The sequence below is a fragment of the Meleagris gallopavo genome, chromosome 4 (genome assembly GCF_905368555.1).
Source record: "Meleagris gallopavo chromosome 4, MGAL_WU_HG_1.1, whole genome shotgun sequence".
NCBI classification, from domain to species: domain Eukaryota; kingdom Metazoa; phylum Chordata; class Aves; order Galliformes; family Phasianidae; genus Meleagris; species Meleagris gallopavo.
In genome coordinates this window covers 48783716-48796262 of record NC_139407.1, presented here as the reverse complement: position 1 = coordinate 48796262, position 12547 = coordinate 48783716, and positions in this window count along the sequence as shown.

Below are 12547 nucleotides of genomic sequence, written 5' to 3'. Positions count from 1 at the left end.
GATGAAATCAATCACCACGGGGTTCAGCCATGAAGAAAAAAGAAATGTCAGCACTCTGACATCTCAGCCTTTCCTATATTACCACTGCATTCAAGTGAATACAGCCATTACAATAATTTCAAATAAATGGGGGCAATTCATGTCTCCTAGCACTTTCTCCTAATGCCTCTCTGACACAGGACTCAGTTAGCAGACAAAGGATAAAAAGCTCCATTTCACAAGATCACAATGGCCCGTCCATTCCTGCCTTTGTGAGCAAGTTAACTACTTTGACTTAATTAAGTCAGTTCAGTCTATGAAAAAATAACAGCTATAGGCACAACTGGGTCAGCTGAACGCCCTTGATAGAAAGTGCTCCGAAGCAGCTGCCGTGAACTTTTGCCTCTGGGTGTGAGGAAACGTGTTGCCTCTTAGAGCTCTCCTTCACAGCTGGAAGTGCAAAAAGTCCCGATGAGCTATCACCATGTGCCTGCTCCAGGTGAACTCCTGCACATCCCTCCTACTGTGCTCTGAGCAGTGGTGCTCATAGTGACACACAGGAGAAGACGACCCTGGAGGCCTTCAAGGCCGGGTTGGATGGGGCCCATCCAGTGGGTGGCAACCCTGTCCATGGCCATGGAGCTGGGTGGGCTGTGAGATCCCTTCCAAACCAAACAGTTCTATGATTCTGTGAACAGCCCTTCTGCACATTTGGGTGCTGATGTTGCTATAAGCACTTACTGCAGCTGTGGCAGCCAGTGTGGTCATGCTGCCTGGGGCCCAAGGATTGTGGATGAGCAGCATCACTGTGGGGCAGCCGTAGGAGGGAGGTGGCCCTGGCCCAAATCCCTTCTTTTCCATGGCACATCCCTTTCTGGCAGAGCCCTAAGTTAGTAATTAGTAAAAAATTGGAGTTGTTGCTGCCTTTGTAGTCATGAAAAAGCAAGTGAGTGAGCGATGCCTTACACCTCCCACAAAGCCTCTGTGAGGCTCAGCAGGGTTCTGGCTGATGTTTCTCTCACCCTAGGCAGAAGTCAGTGTGATTCATGTTGGGGTGGAGCAGGAGGGCACAGGCACATGCATGTCAGTGGTTGTTTCTGTCTCTGGGAAGGGGGAAGGAAACAACGGCTGATGCCTCCATGCAGCACAAGCTGCTCGCTTGCCTTTAGAAGCCTGCAGCCTGCCTGCTGCCCTGGTTCCACAGAGCAGGGCAGCTGCTCCTGGACACCAGCTTACAGGAGGGCTCTCACCAGGCCGAGGCGTTCTGTCCCCCCCATGTCTGAGGCTGTGTCCCCAAAACTCCACTGCCATTTCTGTACCAAAAGCGCTGAGGTTTTGGAATGAGATGCAGGCAGTGCTGCTCTGAGTTCCTCACCAACTTTGCCTCCTCTCAGCTGTGTTTCAGTCAGGGGAGGATGCTTGTCAGCTTCTCAGGTGCATTCATTATGTAGGAGCAACTGGAGAGAGCTGTGTCTCTTACACTGCAATACTCTGGTAACAAACAAGTGACTGCTGAATTTTCTTTTTTCTTTTTTCCTGAAAAAAACTGTTTCTTTTATCTATGAGATACTAATTGACTTCTTGGCTTTCATTTAACTGTCACCATGGCACTAGTTCTGTTGCTTACAAGCCAGTGTCAACACAGCATCTCAGCAAGGGCTGGAGGTCACAAGAGTTCATAAGTGACAGGCTTAGGATTTCAACTGGATCTTAAAATATATACACATATTTAATTATAATATGGTAGGTGGAATTTGTACTGGTAACTGATCCATCATGGAGATGTAGACCAACTAAACCAGAGCTGCAGCTTCGGCTCATGGTTAGGGCACTGGATTAGGCAATTGCTACGAAACCCCTCTGCCATTAAGCCAGGCCAAATCCAGTTCAGTCACTGGAAAGTTTTTAATCTAACCCAGCTTTCAACTGAACTCATGCAAGCTTGAACAAGTAACTTGAAATGCAAATCTGAACTGACTGCTTGTGCAGCTGTCCTAAATTGAGGGTTAGTTCAGGATCAGCTTGACCAAGTCCTTGTTCACCTTCTGAGAAATGGTTCTGGTGATTGCTTTGACCTGCAGGGCTTGCTCTGAACAGATCAGTGACACAGCTGTACAGGACTGGGGCTCTGTAGTGCCTCAGTTAACTGCAGGCATTGGGAGGAGGTAAGCACAAAGGACCAAAAGAGAAAGGAGAATATTTACAGTGCACAGATCCCTTTACTATGCTTCCAGATCATAGTCACCTCTGTCAACATAATGTTCTTCTTAATTGTATAAAGCACAGGCAATGGGCTGAGCTATCATCTCATTCATCACTGTTGTATTAAAAAATCAGACTGTACTAAGCATTGGGAGCATAAAACAGAGGGAAGGTCACTGATACTTATCCCTACTTTCCATTCCTATAGTGGCTGCTGCTGAAGGCTGGGCTCTGGGCTAGGTTGATCTTAAAGGACTTACAGGGACAGTCTTACAGAAGGGAGTTAATGGCTAACTGGTAAGCTCTTACCAGAGTCTCATCACCTTGAAAATGCTTTGGTTCCCCTTATGGGTCAACAGGAGTGATTGAACGCAACCCGAACAAAGATGTAGATTTAGCAAGACTGGGGAAAGCAGTCAGGAGATGAGCAACTGTGACCTTCACAACCTTAAAATGTAGCACTGCCATGTGTTCTGTGCATGTGACGGAAGAAAAAAAGTAGAGCAAAACCTGGAAGTATCTACCTTTGTGAAAACATCTACCTTTAATTCCACTGAATCAGTTTGCAGATCTGTGTATGCTATGACTAATGAGAGAAGCTATATGCCAGATGTGAGGCATGAGCTGCAGGAGGAGCAGTGGGCCCTATAATTTCACAGGAGCCCGCAAGCACCAGGAGAACACACTGGGGCAGGAAGAAAAGACAGAAACTGTGGAGCTCAGAGGGGCTCTTCATGAGAGCAGTGGACAAAGCAGCTGTAGGAGATGAACAGAGAAGGCAGCATGAACATGAGTGGAAATTGCACTCATTTCTGTACAGGGCAGGGGCTTGCAGGCAGCTGCACTGCTCAAGATGATGAAAAAACGCTTAAAAACAACTCCAGGCTGTGGAAAAATAGATGTACCAGGGTCTCTAAGGGCTTGCAGGTGTACTAAAAGAGAGGAAAGGGAGGTGATGCTGTACTTTTCTGATGGAAAATAGTGCTCGTGGTCAGTAGTGCCTCTGTAGTGCAGGCCCATGTTGGAGAGAATCAAGCACCCCTTTCCCTGAAACCCAAAGGGATGCAGATGATGAATCAATCATACTGATGAAAAGGCCTCATAGAGACCCAGGATGTCTGGGCTGGGAGATGCAGGAGATGGGTTCTCCTTAGTCTAGGTGGGAAGCACTGTGCAGAGATGTCTGAGCTAAAGCCACTTGTGCCAAAATACACAGCCCATGTCTGTGTTGATGTGGCAGTTGTCACCAAGACAGGTAAACCACCAGTATAAACTCACTCTGATGTAAATTAATACAGAAAGTGGCCTCAAAAAACTAGGGTATTTTCTTTATTCTGACAGATTTCCAGACAGCAACTTCAGTTCCCCTCCCTATGTGGTAGTTTCCCTGTGCTTGTCCACAGACCTTCCCATGCACAGTCCCTTCTTGGCCATAACAAGGTCATTTATGGCACCACCTGCCTTCGTGAGGCCATGGGTTGCAGGCCATTCCTGGTGCCATGCTGAATAAATGCATGCTTTGGGGCTGCAGACCAGCTGCCACTTCAACCTGAGTTTGGTGGGGTGCAATGGGCTTCAGGACTGGGCTGTGAGACACTGAGTTGTTGGAAAGTCAGAATTTAAAAGAGAAATGTGTCAGGACAATACAGCAGCTTGAAGGAGAAGATTAAAAAAAAAGAAAGAAAGAAAGAAAGAAAAAAAAAAGAAGAAGAAATAAAAGTGTGTGCACAACTTTACATGACAGCAGACAGCTGTGTGGGACTTTGCTTCCCAGCAAGCATCTCATGATTTGGTGATCCCAGTGGGGTGTGAGTAAATGAGTCACAGCTGGAGCAGGCAGTGACCGTGATGCTCCTTGATCCCATGGTTATCACACGGGACCTGCTGGGCAAACAGGAGAGTCAAGCAGAGTCAGACTCAAGACTGAACAAACAGGTTTTCTTATGAACATTCACTGGCCATACAGAAGTTATTGAAAAGATCTAGTAATGGATTCAGGACATCAGCTAGGGAGGCAGGACAGCCATGTAGGGAGAACATTGCAGGGACTGCATTTTTCTCCATGGGCTGAGGATCAGAGGCCAGACCCAGACCTGCTGGGAGTCATCAGAGTGGAAGGAGATGTGAAAAGTACAGCTGTCTCTTACCAAAGAACAGTTGGTCACATATCACATCTGACTGAATGGAGGTATAAAGCATTCACAGTATTTGACAATAGTCATATTTCTGCTTCCCCATTAGGAACTGAACTTGGGCAAGGGAGTCAGCCTACAGGAGAGTGCATTTCATTGACTATGCCAGATGCCTGGGGAGGAAAAATCCCTTGTGAATCTCCCTTAGTCCATGTTTTGGACGACCTAATTGCTATCACAGAAACATGGTAGGATTAATTGCACAAGTGGAGTCACACACTTCAGTCAAGGGCTAGAAGATTTTCAGAAGACAGGCAAGGAAGGAGGGTGGGAGTGTTGCCCTTTATGTTAACAAAAGAGAAGGGTTGTGGAGACCTCACTTCAGCCTTTTAATGTTTAAAGGGAGATTTAGATTAGATGTAAAGAAGAAATTCCCAGAGTGATGAGGCACTGTAACAAGCTGCCCAGAGATGGATGCCCCACACCTGGAGGCCAGGTTGGATGGGGCCCTGGGCAACCTCATTTATTGGTGGCAGCCCTGCATATGAAAAGGGGTTGGAACTGGGTGGTCTTTAAGGTCCCTTTCAACCCAAGCCCTTCTGTGATTCTGTATGATTTTTATGATTTTTTGGGACAAGACCTGAAGGAATGGCAAGTGTCACCTCCTGATGTGGTACCTCAGTTAGCTGAAGTCTGAGCCAATCACTGAGTGACTGAACAACATGCACATTTAGCATTAATGGTCACATTAAGCCCACAGTAAATGTCACAAATATAAAATCACCTTATTTCTTTCTCTGAAGTGTCAGAGTCCATTTGTTCAGCAAAATATTTTCAAGGGATCACAAATCTGCCCTACGTTTCCAATTCACAGCAAGCTCCCACTTACTGCAAGGACTGATTTGGGTTTTTGAGGTGTATATGGTGTACTGAAGGGGATCTTAGTTCAAACGTGTAAGATGTAGCTTGCTGGGGTAGTCTGAACACCTGCAGAGAGGAACATCTGAAGAGCTGTTGAGGTTCGGAGACCACTTGATCTAAAAGTAGTGAGGAGCTGTGAGAACAGCACCGATGGCGGCGCTAACAATGAGGGGAATGTAAGGATGTGGTTTGCTCTTGAGAAGGTTAGAAAGAAGGTAGGAGGGGGAAGGAGGAGAGGTGGGCTGCTGGTAAGCAGAACAGTAGGAGCTAAGGCGTAGTGAAAGGAAATAGCTGAGGCTGTAAAAAGTGAAAAAGGTTACTGAGAACTGAAGAAATCAGAGATGAGATAATGTGGCTGAATGGAGCACTGCCCAAGCTTCTTGTTTCTGGTTTCTGCAGTTGTTCACCCTGCTTGAATATCTAGCAGCACTAGAGATTATTTGGACAATTTGTACTGATTCTTTCGCCTACAAACATGACTTCCCAGACCAGAAATTAACTGATCAACAGAAAATGTAAGGAATGCCCTGCATTTGGTGCTTAGAGCAAAGGGTTCTTATGTGAGGTTAGCTTGTGCTATGCAGTAAACTGTGGAAGGTGGCTGAGACCATTTGCCATCACACACTCTTAAAAGCAAAGTGTAGTATGTTCCCCAAAGAAAGTAGATTTGCTTTGTTTCTGTGCTGCAGCAGGCTGTGACACCTGTGCCTGTTTACCTCCCACCCAACCCTAGGCATCATTGAGCTGGAGCACATGTCCTTGGCTTGCGGGGAAGCTGAGCTAAGGATGGCTGTCCCACAAGAATGGGAAGAGGTTGTGCCTTGGCCAGGAAAAGGAGTCTGAGCTCAGAGGTGTGCAGCACCCATTTCAGAGGCACTGCTGCACAGGGCATAGGAGAGGACAGCACATCAAGTGAATGCTCTGGATGCAGTGTGGCAGCAGATCTGTGTGGCTGCAGCCAAGGGTGCAGCAGTATTTGTGTCAATGAAATCTTGGTCCAATGCTTTCCTTAGTGCTCTTCAGCCTGCATGTTTACTGCAGACTTCACAACACTGGTAAGGAAACTCAAGGCTGTGTGAACTGTGTGTAGAGGTTCTATAGAAACGGTTTCCAAAAGACAGGCTCACCCTAAACAAGTTTTGCATGAGACTTAGGGACTTGTCACTGCTGGGCCTTGAGCTATAGCCCTGATACTGCCCAGCTTTAGACTGCTGGAGAGAAGCTGCTGAGTATGCAGCACTTTGCACAAACGATCTCACTTGCTGCTTGAGTAACTGTGGTAAAAATCATCTTGTGTGTGAACTTGTTTGCTCTGAAGCAGATAAATGACATCCTGCACGCAGGTGGACAGATGCTGAAGAGACAGGCTGGCTCGTGGTGACATGTAGCTCCCTTGGGATACCAGCAATACAGACTGACGTTTTGGTAGGGTTTGCTTTTAGAACAACACAACTACTCTGAGCGTAGCTTAAAGGATAACTTCTGGCCCGGTAGCTGATGTTCCAAAGTGTTTCATCTCTGCACACCCATTTGCACAGCTGCCTGAAGACAGAATTCACAGAACTGAAGGCAAAAGATCAGTAATCAGCAGCCCCAGTGCTGCGGTTGAGGGCCATGCTCTTCTCTAATCACCTTGTGAGAGCGTGCTTGCAGACTCCATCAGCACCAGCCATTTGCAGATGTGCAGTGGCATGTGCAGGAGCCAGCCTCTCCACCTCTGAACTGCAAGCAGGCAGGATCATAGCACAGATAAATAGCTACATCTGACACAGTTATTCGAGAGAAAAAAGCAATCCTTGTTTTCCTAGGAATTCAGGTTACCAGACTGATCACCTTATGTCTCTGGATAGTCTAATCCTCAGGGAAAACATATTTTTCAAACAACGTATTCAGCTACATCGTGCATATGGTTTAGGTGTTGCTGTTGAAATGGTGGGTGCAGATGCAATGAAACAGATTTCTTGCATTTCAGCCTTTTATGTTTCCACTCTTGGAGAGGGATGGATGCACTTGTCACAGCTATTGTTTCTTTTTCTGAAGTTAATTGCCCTTTAAAGGTGTTTTCCCTCCACCTGTCACACTAGAAACAGAACTAGAAATTGCCAGGACCAACTTTGCAACAAAGTGACACAAATGCACAATCGTTGCTATCAAGATCAAATTAAGCTCAGAGGAAACAGACAAGAATAAGCTTACAGCTGAAATGTCTGAAGCTAAGCTTCTGCATTGAGACCAAGATGGATGTATTTCATCCTGCAGATTTGCAGCGTTGAATCCAACTCTGGCCACTTCAGAGGCTTCCCAATGGATAGGGTACAAGATCAGCTGTAACTAGCTGATGTCAGACATAGGATTCATTGAGATGGAGATGGAAACCGATGTGCTGTGATAGCCATGCAGTCGAATGTCATGTGAGGGGCTGAACCCTCCTTCTTCGACTATTATCACTCATAAAACAGTCCCCACCAACTGGAATTAAATCCAGAGGGAATACAGAAATGGAAATGGCCATAGAAATAATAGTGAAATGCATTAATTCTTGGATTTTCCTGGTTATATCTAACAATTTAAATAAATTATCATCCATCAATTCCACGGTAAGCTTGAGACCTTAAAATCACAGAATCACAGAATTGTAGGGGTTGGAAGGGACCTCTAGAGATCATCGAGACCAACCCCCCTGCCAAAGCAGGTTGAAAATCTCTCATTACCTGGTGGAGAGTATTCACGTGACCACACAGCATGAACACAGCCCTCTCTCCTGAAGGGAATGGAAATTATGAAAGCAGGCACGGGTTTAGTGAGCTGCATGGGAGGAGAGAGGGCTCTGAGTCATCGACTCTGCAAACAACCGCATGAGACTGCAGTTTCACTTTTTGATGTGGTCTCCTTATAGAAGCATATGCCAGCTGAATTATCACGATGAAATTCTATTCATTCCTCCTGGTCATTTTAGTTCTTTGTTCTGGGGTAAGAGAGATGAAGCTTCTACAGTGGGCATTGTACTCACCGTCCAAGTGATAATTCTGTCGTTAGTGCCTTCAGGGAGGAGCTGGGTCCTCCCACCCACCCTCTTTATCACTTTCATGGAGGAGAAAAGGGAAATGCACGCAGGAAGGACTGGGTCTCCCCCTCTCAGGTCTGCACACAGGAGAAACTTGTCAAGGAGACTGCAGTGAAGTAAAAGAGGCCTGCGTTGTCTGCATGTCAGACAATGCTGTACAAAATATGTGGTGAGATGAGAGGGTGTTCCCATTCTGTATTGCCACAATGTAATGAGATGGAGAAGCTTTCAGGTGCACAATCCCTCATTCAGCATTGGAGAACACTCCCTCTCCCACACTGTGTGCAACTGAAAATCACTGCACTGTGCTACTGTTATCATTTAGACATGTTTTTAATCACAAAGAGTGTCAGTGCCTTTCCGGTATGAAGGTGCAAATGACATTAGTGACAAGAATCACTGGGTTTTGCCTACAGGATGTCTCTTCTATTTTGTGGTCTCCAGCCCTTCTCTAGGTGAGGTTGCCACACAGCCTTGTGTTGGTAACAGAAAACACTGTTTTCTTCCTTTGGCTTTCATTTGTCTTTAGGTAAAATTTCACCTGGAGTATTCCTTAGGCAAGGAAGTTGGAAGTTGGTCATCTAAATTCACAACATTGAATTCTACTTCAGCATCCACACACACACACACACACACACACAAACAAACAACAAAAAAAAAACAAATGGCAGTGGGAAACTGGTGACATGTCATTGGGTTCAAAGTGACATGAATTGGCTGTTTTTCATAAGTTAAATTGATGGGAATGTTCTCAATTGAGCCTGATCAACTGCAAGTGTAGAACTCCAAATCTGAACATGTGCTGAGAGCTCTAGGCCTAACTCCCTAACTCTTCTGAATTTTAAATGCTGAGTCCCACCTATGATGAAAAGAAACACCATCATATAAATAAAATCACTATATAGTTCTGTGAAAGTGTGAGTCCTGAAGTAACAAGGATTTGGCTACTGTGTCAATGGGAGATAACAGATCCCACTGAGTGGGAGCCTGACTGAGTTTCCATTTAAAAGCACTTGAAATCCTACATCTCAGGATATGTGTGATACCCTGAAATAAGAATGGATTGTTTGACTACAGCTTTATCTTTGCCAGCAAGATGATTTGCTGAAACTGAGAGATACACCCATGGATTTTAACAGTGTCTGGATTAAGCCACAAAGAAAGGAAAGCTTGCTTTGGAGTAAGCTACTTGGTTAAAATATCTCTGCCTGGATGAATGCTCTTGCTTGTTAATGAAGTGTGAAGTCACTTCACACTTTTTACCTTTCATTTTGCTGAGTAGGAGTGTGTAGGCATGGACAGTTACCACGGAATAAACACACTGTAAATTCACACCATCAATTAATTTCTTCATGTGTCCATGCTCTGAGACAGAGGAACACCCTGTTTTGGGATGGTGGGTGGGTGAGGATAGCTGTGAGGAGGATATTTTATCAAAACAAAGCTGCTTCTGCACATATGTTGTATGAAAAGCAAGTGGCTGAGAAGCCTTACGGCCACAGACTTTGCGTGTGTAGACTTCCCTGCCATCCTGGCTGTCTCAGGCTGACTCAAGGCATCACCAGCATCATGCCAGCTCTGCCCTGGAGAACAGCATGGTTTGGGATCACCTACAGAAGCAGGAGCCAAAATGGGCAAGGTAGCATCTTCAACACAGGTGCCAACACTCCCATTGAAATTGGTAGACACCCAAATCCTTTCCTGAGTGTTCTTGTACCCACAAAAGGGACAAAATAAAATAGTTTTGCTTGATTCTGCAGGATAAGGTGGGAAGATTTTGTGGAGACAGTCAATAAATAAATAAATTCTGAGCTTACTTAAATATTTATTGTGTTGTTGGAGGTGTAGGAATAGACATGCCCCCAGGTAGTATCGTGTCCCACACCTACCACAAGTTTGGATATGTCCTTTCTGTGGGAGTATTATCATGCAATTCATCTCTGGATTTTTCAGCTTAATTTTGCTGTTTAGTTTTCCTTTAAAAGTCTCTGAGGACTGCACAGGCCCTTTCTATGGCGCCTGTGAGTGCTCTTTCACAGCCCTAACGTCTCAAGGCTTAGATGAGACCCAGAGTGACCTGGACCTCCTATGTGCTGTTTTTCCAGAAACTTCCCATGTTTGCTCATCAGATTCCTTTGCTGGAAAGACAAGGGCAGCATCCCCTCCAGCCTGGTGAGGATGAATAAATACAGCAATTACAGTGCACAGAAAGGGTCAGCCCAGGAGCTGCTGGAAGCAACCCCAGCAGCACTGTCTTAGCCCAGCTTTTGCAACTAAACAAACAAGAAAAAGCATTATTATTATTATTATTATTATTATTAATTATTATTATTATTTTATTATTTTAAAGTCACTTTTTCTGGGTAATTAAGTTGTGAAGTTAGGTCTGGGTGTTAAAATACTCTCCTGACTCTGGAGTTTTCCACAAGGGTTAAGATAACGTGGCAGAGCCGCTCATGTACAGTGCTGGTTGGTGAGCGAGCCGAGATAAACCAACCAGCTTAACCACAGGGACATGTTTTCTTTCTGCACCGGAAACACCTGCCAAAAGGCTTCAACAGGGTTGTATGAAGAGAAGCCCCAAATCAAACTCCATCCATATAGTAGTAGGCTGTGAGATGATTCTCGGCCTCTCAGCAAACGGCTTGAATCTGGTACATTTTCTGTGTGTACTGCTTTGCCCATTAGGCAGATCTAACTCAGTGCTGGAGACTCTGGTGGTGACAATCCCAGAAGCCCATGAAAGCCTTCCATAGAGTCTTTCAAGCCCAGCTAGGTCTGACGGCTCCTAACCCTCCAAATGTTACCTCCTACCCACTCCTCTGGCCACGGGAGCACCTTCCAGTGGGCTGTGGGAGCTGTAACAATCACTGCACATGCCTTGTCAGATGTCAGCTGGTAAGGTAGCAAATTTCCTAAGTAGGTGGTTCCCAGGGATAATGCAAATATGGGAACAACATGAAAGATGTGTTCTTTGGGAGCGCTGGGTATTTTAACTCATTACCTTGCAGTCCAACAGGGAGATCTGGAGAAGTCTGACATCACTTATTATTCATAAATACAGGCAAGATGACTGGAATATGGGGTCAGCACTACACCATGCTCATTCTGCAACAGATGGTAGTAAAGCTGTAGCAGGGGATCTACCAGATGCACAACAGGGAATTATTAAATTATGGTTTTCTATTGTACACATCTTTGTCATGTGCTCTGCATGTACAGCAGAGCAACAGTTTGCTGTAGCTAAAATTCCTCTTGGAATACTGAAAAATGCAATAGTAACTAGGTACCCAGCCAACCTGGGTAGGTCCTGAACAGACTGATGTGAAATACTGCAGGGGATGCCATTACTTCAAATACCCTTGGTATAATAGAAGGTGACACTCAACATTATGAAGGTGCTTCTCAGATATATGATTTAATCACTGACAAATCTAAGAAGTACCCCAATTAGCAGATGTGGGTTATTTACGTTAGCCATCTCTTAACAAAGGTTCTCTGCTATAAGGGATCCTTTGAATTCAGCAAGGTCACCTTTGATAGCTTAGCTTCTTTCCAATCAAAGGCTTCTTTTACTCAGTATCTCAGTCTGATACAGTTTTTGAGAAGGGCGCAGTGAAGGATCTAATTGTCAAGGGGCAGGCCCACATACACAGAGACTAAGACAACAGCAGCAGCTGCTTAGGTTGCACGCAGCTGCTATGCAACTGCAGCCTGGACAACATCAGCTTCTCTGTTACCGTCACATTCAGTTAGCAGCTGAACTCTGCATATCCACAGCTTAGCTTCAGAATGTCAGTCATCAACTAGCTTTATTTCTCATTCCATCAGACTGTAAATGGGATGCATGCCTGTACCAAGTTAATATGTCGCTGTTGTGCAGAATCACAGCCTTTGACCAGCACACAACAAAAAGACCAGAAGAGTTTATGAAAAGAAAATGTAGTTTAATAAAAAATTACATAAGGTCAAAATACAGCCAGCACAAATATGCTGTATGCATACATACCAACAAAGCCACAAGTCACAATAGTTTTAAAATCAAGACAGTCTCAAAGCCATCTTGGGTGAGAAAAATAGCAATTACTCCTTCTTTTCTACAACTTAGCAGGGTACTGAAACTATATTCAGTAGAAAACATCTCTACATTGTAGAAGATATCCATTACCACAGACGTCCAATGGAAAGCTGTAATTATGTCCTCTTCTAACTAACTCATCTCCACCTTCCTATTCTGTCAATGGCTTCA